The 7,500-nt window shown below is 52.4% G+C and overlaps 1 protein-coding gene across 3 annotated transcripts in view; it reads right to left on the bottom strand.

Annotated features, from left to right (window-relative positions):
* The window catches only part of LOC123520636 (probable serine/threonine-protein kinase tsuA), a 135,050-nt gene that overhangs the window by 30,088 nt on the left and 97,462 nt on the right, over positions 1 to 7,500 (bottom strand). The gene's annotated exons all lie outside the window — the stretch shown is intronic.

Genomic DNA, 7,500 nt, shown 5'->3' on the forward strand with positions numbered 1-7,500 from the left:
CTGCTCCTCATCATTACATCACCATCATTTCGACACACCGCTGCTTCCCTATCCTTTCAACACCGCCACACCATCACCACCACCACCACCACCACCATCACCATAACATGCCATCAAACGGGTCCTTGTCCTCCTCCTCTTCCTCCTCCTCCTCCTCCTCCTCCTCCTCCTCCTCCTCCTCCTCCCTGCACGCAACAGGTTCAAAGCTCATCCACCAGCTCCGACTATCCTTGTCCGCAGGCGGGTCGTGTGTCCGCAGCTTTGTGGACAGCCGGCCTGCGCCACACGGAGCAGGGCTGCTGGCGGTACAGTCACCAGTAAGTCAGGCCTTGCGGTGCTGGGGCGGCGTTCTCGGTAAGTACTGTCGTGGCGGCGAGGTAACGGTGGCGCCGCGTTGCCAGAAAAGTAAGAACAATGGTGTAATCCAACTCGCGAGGGAAACACAAGGCATAGAGCTCTCTCTCTCTCCCTCCCTTCCTCCCTCCCTCCCTCTAAAATTAGAATTCAATTCATTTACGGGGCGAGGGGCGTACTAACGGGGTTCTCATTTACATACAAGGTGGAAACCTCGATAGAATTTCTAATGTTGACCTCTCTATAGCGACCATTTGGATGGATCTTCAAAATTAATTATTGCTAATCGCAGTTTGTGATGGGGAGGGATAACGCTCACTGGCGCCACTTTCCCTGGCCCCCAGGCTGCATGGACGGCCGGGGACGGGGCAGGGGCGGGAGCTGCCAGGGAAGGCAAGTCAAATCTGCCAGTGTCCGGCTTCTTCACTTCATTATGACGAAGAAACCCTGGCGAGTTGATCAGCGGCCACCGTCATCATCATTACCACCACCACCGCTGCCATCACACCGCCAGCCATCACTCCCTTCCATGCACGCCCTATGCTTCTCCACCTTGGCCTCACCTTAACTGATACACCATATCCCGCCCACACCCCTCCACGCCCTATCGCCGCCCATACCACCACTACATCATCACGTCTAGAGCAGCCCCACCCTCCTTGACGGCCCCGTTCCCGCCACCACGCCGCACAACACAAGACAACCAATATCTCGAAGCCGCACTGCCGCCACGCATTGCGCTACCTGCCGCCCACCTGAGGCTCCCAACGCTACTTTGCTGGTGGAGAACACTCTATTAGAACTTTACTTCCTAGTTACCGCGGAGTGAGGAAAAGATTGGCGTGGTGATCTCCTTCTCTTCCTCCTCCTCCTCCTTCTCTCGGTCATGACCTGCGTCACGCTCGGCCTCACACCCCGCCTCCCGCCCCTCGAATAGCGAGGAAAGCTTGACGTCACAACCTGCCAGTCACCGGCCACCTCGATGCGGCGGCCGCCCGTCCTGCCGTGACGGCCTGACGGAGCGTCGCGTTATACCTGGTGTGTGTGTGTGTGTGTGTGTGTGTGTGTTGGTTAGCCGCCATCGCGGTACAACAACCGCCTCTACCTCACTACCTATATGCCGCTACCATCACCACCTGCCCGCGCCCGTTGTGTATGTGTGCATGTGTGTGTGTACGGACATTACATACGGACGCACACTTACCACCATCACCCCCACCACCACCACAACCACCACCACCACCGCGCCTCTAATTGCACACCCATGAGTTCCTGGTAATACTGCAAGTCAGCGGAATACTGAGCTGCTGCTGCTGCGGCGGCGGCGGCGGCGGCGGGTCATTACCACGCGGCAAACATTCCTGGACAGAACTCCCCCGATGGACATTTACGTGTTCATTGATTCACATTAAAGCTTCAATTTCCGCCTCACTTGAAAGGATGAAGCTCGGCCTTTGATCTTTACATATATTAAAAACAGAGACACTCGTATTTCCAGTGCTGCTAATGTTGCTGTTGCTGTTGTTGCTGTTGGTGGTGTTGGTAATGATTCTACTGTTGTTCCTCTTCCTGTTTGTTGTGCCTCACTCAACCACAACCTGTCTGGGCGCGTCAGGTCAATCATGAAAGGAACAGGTGCAGGAGGGGAGGAGGTGAAGCGTGACAGGTGAGAGAAGGTAGGGAAAGGTAAGGCAAGATAAGATCACGTGGAATAAGGTAAGGTTAAGTAAGGTTAAGTAAGGTTAAGTAAGGTAAGGTAAGGTAAGGTAAGGTAAGGTAAGATAAGAGAAGCTAAGGTAAGGTAAGGTAAAATTAAGTAAGGAAGTTAAGGTAAAGTAAAGCAAGGCAAGGCAAGGCAAGGCAAGGCATGATAAGGCAAGGTAAGCTAAGATAAAAATAATGTAATTTAGGGCAAAAACGTAAAGTAAGTGGCAAAAAGATGCAGGAAAGAGAATGGACGGGAAAAGTGAACAAAACTTAATAGTTTCTAAAAAGGTATAGAGTTGAATGAATGCTCCACGGTGAAAAGAAATGAATGAATGGAAAAGCGTGAGGAGAGTGTAATAGACGTAATGTGTGTGTGTGTGTGTGTGTGTGTGTGTGTGTGTGTGTGTGTGTGTGTGTGTGTGTGTGTGTGTGTGTGTGTGTGTGTGTGTGTGTGTGTGTGTGTGTGTGTGTAATTCACCTCCTCGGTCGCCTGCTGATCACCCACCTCTTCCCATTACTCAGGTCGCCTGCTGATCACCCAGCCATTTACCTATTTACTGCTACGTAGGTGAACAGGGGCCACACATTAAGAGGCTTGCCCATTTGCCTCGCCGCCTCCGTGACTCGAACCCGGACCCTCTCGAGTGTGAGTCGAGCGTGCTAACCACTACACTACGCGGTGTGTGTGTGTGTGTGTGTGTGTGTGTGTGTGTGTGTGTGTGTGTGTGTGTGTGTGTGTGTGTGTGTGTGTGTGTGTGTGTGTGTGTCAGGAAAGAGTGGATGGAATGAAAATGAATGAAGACAGCGGACTAAAATAGAATAGTTTATAAAGCATACAAACAAAAAAGTATGCGTGTCTGTATGTGTGTGTGTCGGATAGCCAAGGATTAGAGGGAGGAGGAGGAGGAGGAGGAGGAGGAGGAGGAGGAGGAGGAGGAGGAGGAGGAGGAGGAGGAGGCTGAGGTGTGATAGGATCTGAGCAGTGTGAGCGGCTCAGGACCCACCACACTATCACCATAAATTATTCAAGGTGAAACTCCCCCGCACACTACCGCTTCTGCCTCTTCCTCCTCCTCCTCCTCCTCCTCCTCCTCCTCCTGCTCCTCATGCTCCTACTCTCCGCACTCACTCACACCCGAGCTTCTGAATTCCTCCTTTCCTGTGTGAGCTGCGCGTATTAGCTTCCTTCACAGTGGTGTTTGGACGTGCTGTTATGGTGTTTGGGGCGTCCAGGGGAGTTCCTAGACGTCCCGGGGCGGTGTTTTGTACCTCGGCCTCCTATCTCGCCCTCCCGCTGGGCCAAGTGACAGAAGTGTTTAATATTTTTCGATGCGTAGACGCCACACTCACACTCGTCAGAATAATGCGAACGGTTCATTTTTCACGTTCCTGGCGGTACTGGTGACAGGTTGCGAGGATGATGCCCGTCTGTTCACCCTCTCTCACTCTCTTTCTCACCATCATATCACCAAGCAAAAGGCTTCGAAGATGATGCCTGTGTGTCTTCTCTTCCCCTAATCTCCCACTCCCTTTCTTCCCTTCCCTCTCCCCACACAGGCCACAGCACGGTATTGCCACTCACGCGAAGGTTTCCGTGTCCGCCATAATTACAGCCGGCAAACGAGTGACATCCGGAATTGTGTGGGCGACGGAGCGGCGGTTGACCAGAGATCGCCCCCCCGCGCCACCACACCTCTGCCTAGAGGAGAGAGAGAGAGAGAGAGAGAGAGAGAGAGAGAGAGAGAGAGAGAGAGAGAGAGAGAGAGAGAGAGAGACAATGGAGTGGAGCGCCGCCATAAAAGGCACCACTTCACCACATCACAGGCGCTAATGCCTCGCTGTTTACTTGTTCCACCTCTGCTCAGTTAGGGTAATATATCTCCCCTTTTAATCACCTGTTCCACGTCCCCGCCTCCCCTTCCAGCTCTCCGCCGCCACTCCCCAGCCCTCGCCGACCCCCGCTCTGCCACGCTCCCACGGCCTGGTTGGAGGTCCATCATCGTAGAAGTGATCCTCTTACGTCCATGAAGTGATGAGTCTTGTCTCCTGTGGCCTGTCGTGGGTGTACGCAGCCACCACCACCACCACCACCATTGCCGTCTCCTCATATGCAGCTCGTCACTGATCCGCTGGCCTGGTCTTCTTGAATACCTGACATCCATGAGCACTCCGCCTGGTCGCCGTGGTATACAGCGCAGGACACAGACTTGCCTTGCGCCCTTCCACACCTTTCCACTCTTCCTCACACCTCGAGAATCTTTTACTTTAATCCGTGGTCCACTTCACGTAACATGGAGAGAGTTTTTTTCCTTCCTCCAGCGTAGCCAGTTCCAGCCCACGGCACGCTGGTGGCTGTGCATATGGTGGTGGCAATGAGCCATTTCAGAAAGTATCAAGTGCCAGTGGAAGCAATAAATATGAGACTTCGCGGCCTGCACCTTCCCTCCCTTCGCCTCACCACACTGAACTTATAATTAAAGGATTAGAGGCCGGGGCTGAGTGAGCAGCGGGACGAGTGAGCGCCACCTGCCGCCCCACTGCTCCTGTCATCGCCGCTGCCGCCCGCCGCCGTCTGCCGTCCCTCGCCGCCTTATCGCCGTCTCACAGCAGCTGACCGCCGCCACGGGACCGTTGGCTGCCCAGTGTGGGGAGCATGGAGCAAGGGTTGGCGGGGAGCAGCCCAGCACCACCTAATCAAATGAAAATGATAATTATCATCACACACCAGCAGCGCCCGCCGCATGGCACCCGACACATGTGGGTTGTTTCCTATAGCAAGCCGTGGCGGTGTTCATCTCGCTCCGCCATGTTGTCACGCCTCATCGTGCCCGCCGACCTGCTCAGAACACTTCCCCTTCACACATTTCCACGAGGCATCACTCACGCTCCACACGGCCCAGTGCTCCTCAACCACCGCCAGACTTAAATCCCTACGTGCCTTTCCTGTAGAGCACCGTCAGGGAGGCGCGGCAGGAGTTGTGTGAAGTAATGCGAGGCGCGTCGAGGCATCAATCCCCAGCAGTCGGCGCCACACAGAGCAGACTTAAGAGTTAAGCACTAAAGCGAATCTCCCAGAGAATGTGGAGAACGCTGTGAGTAATTTAATGATACATGAAACCCTGGAACCCTTCCCTCCCCGTGCTCTCCCCAGCACCTCCACCACCATACAACGGACGCCATACAGTCTTCGGCGCACCCGTTTTTGCGACGACCCTCCGCTGGCCGCCTGTCCTCCCACCGTTGCTGGGCAAGATTCTATCGCACCAACCTTTTCGACACATCTATCACTGAGAAATTTTTTATGGCGGACGGATCACAGACAAGAGCTGGGCCAAGAGAATAACACGTACGAAACATGACGAACAAGTCACAACAGAAACAGCTACTCACACCTGCGTCCGTTTCAGGTAAATTGGCCTGTCATAACCACCGTCACGCAGCGGTTGGCGGCGGTGTGAGCCTGGCCAACGCTCCTGCACACGCACAAACACACATACACATACACACATTTCACAGCCCCGTGCTTGCGTTACACCTCGTCAAGCAGCCATTAATATCAAGCAAAACTCTTACTGACAGGTAACTCGCAACACCTCTCACTCAAAAAGACGAAACAGACGCGGAGGATGATTGATTGAGTGATTGGGTTTTGGCGCCACAACAAGGGAGCAGCGCGGCGTGACAGGGATGGAGACGAAGCACAAGACAATGATGCTCAAACTCCCCTGGGAAACGCGGGGCAATTCTCTGCGGGTCTGGGAAGCGAGCGGAGTTACTTTGGAGACCCTGGGAACTTCTGGTAAATGTGCCCAAGTTTTACGACGATTCACACATTAGGCAGACTACAAAAGGACTTCACTCTTAAAAGAAAGGAAGTTTATGCATGTTGGTAAGAAAGTCTAACACCGAGAAAGTAAAGTAAGAGAAAAGTTTAGAGGGTATAATAGTGTCAGGAAAAGGACATACAGACGAGGTGAAGGAAGGAAGGAAGGAAGGAAGGAAGGAAGGAAGGAAGGAGACGAATGAATGAAACAACATCAGAATAATAGTAAGAAGCAACCAGAGAAGAGAAAAGCAGCAGCAAACGTAGAGAACGAAAAGACAACACAGAATAACGACTAACACACACACACACACACACACACACACACACACACACACACACACCAGCTGGAGGTAGTGTCGGTCCACAAGCAGCTTGCCATACACGCACACACACACACACACACACACACACACACACACACACACACACACACACACACACACATTCCCCGCCAGACCAGCACAGCGAGTCCCATACTTCCTCTTCCTCCTGCAAGCGGGTGTGGGAGTCGGGGCAAGACACAGCTATCCACACTTTACTCATACGGCCGCTACTCTCAACAACCCAGCCCGCTATTCCACCTCTGACATCCCCGGCGTGAGTCTCCCTCTGTTTTGCTCCCGCCCTTCCTCACCTGTACCTTCTTATAGCGACCACAGCAACGCAGGGCTTTTTCACAGCACACAGAAGCTTTTACAGGTCTCCAGGCGGGCGCAGGAACACCAGAGAGACAGAAAGTTTGAGGTGTTAGCAAGGCGCGGCGTGTTGTTGGCGGCGAGGAGGGCATGTAGCGGGGTGCAGAGAAGGCATTGTACAGCGCGCCAGGTTTCCCAGGGAGGTTTGGAGGAGACAGGGAGGGAGGGAGAGAGGGAGGTACACGTAGGCCAGTTATCAACCCTCCTACTCCTCCTATACTACTACTACTACGATATTGTACAGTACTATAGACTTCTCTCTCCTTCTCCTTCTCCTCCTCCTCCTCCTCCTCCTCCTCCTCCTCCTCCTCCTCCTCTTCCTTTCCTTCACTTTATTTATCATTTATCTATTATTATTATTATTACTACTCTTTTTTCTTTCTTTATTCTCTTTCGTCTCGCTTTTTCCTCCATTCTTTCGATTATATTCCTCCTCCTCCTGCTCTTCCTTCTACTACTACTACTACTACTACTACTACTACTACTACTACTACTACAATTCTAACCGTTCCTTGCCCTTCTTATTTCTTTTCTCGTTCAGTTACCTCACCTTTTCATACGTTCATTTCATTGCATCTGTTCCCTTTTCCTCCTCCTTTTCCTCCTCCTCCTCCTCCTCTCTCTCCTCCATTCTCTTCCCAAAATCATTGATCTTAACCAAATTATTCCTTTATAACCTCCTTTGTCTTTCCCATCTGGTCTTTGTTCACCTCTTCCTCCTCCTAATCATCACATTTTTTTTTTTTTCCTCCTCGTCTAATTTTCCTCGTCGTTCTGGTCTTCAGTTTTCTGGTTCACATTTCTTTCACCTCCCAATGTTTCGTCATCTCTCTTCCTCGTTCTCGCTGATCCTCCTCATCATTCCCAGTCTCATTATCACTGCCATATTAATCCCGCCACGCTCTTCCACCATGATTA

Source organism: Portunus trituberculatus, chromosome 47 (genome assembly GCF_017591435.1).
Source record: "Portunus trituberculatus isolate SZX2019 chromosome 47, ASM1759143v1, whole genome shotgun sequence".
NCBI classification, from domain to species: Eukaryota; Metazoa; Arthropoda; class Malacostraca; order Decapoda; family Portunidae; genus Portunus; species Portunus trituberculatus.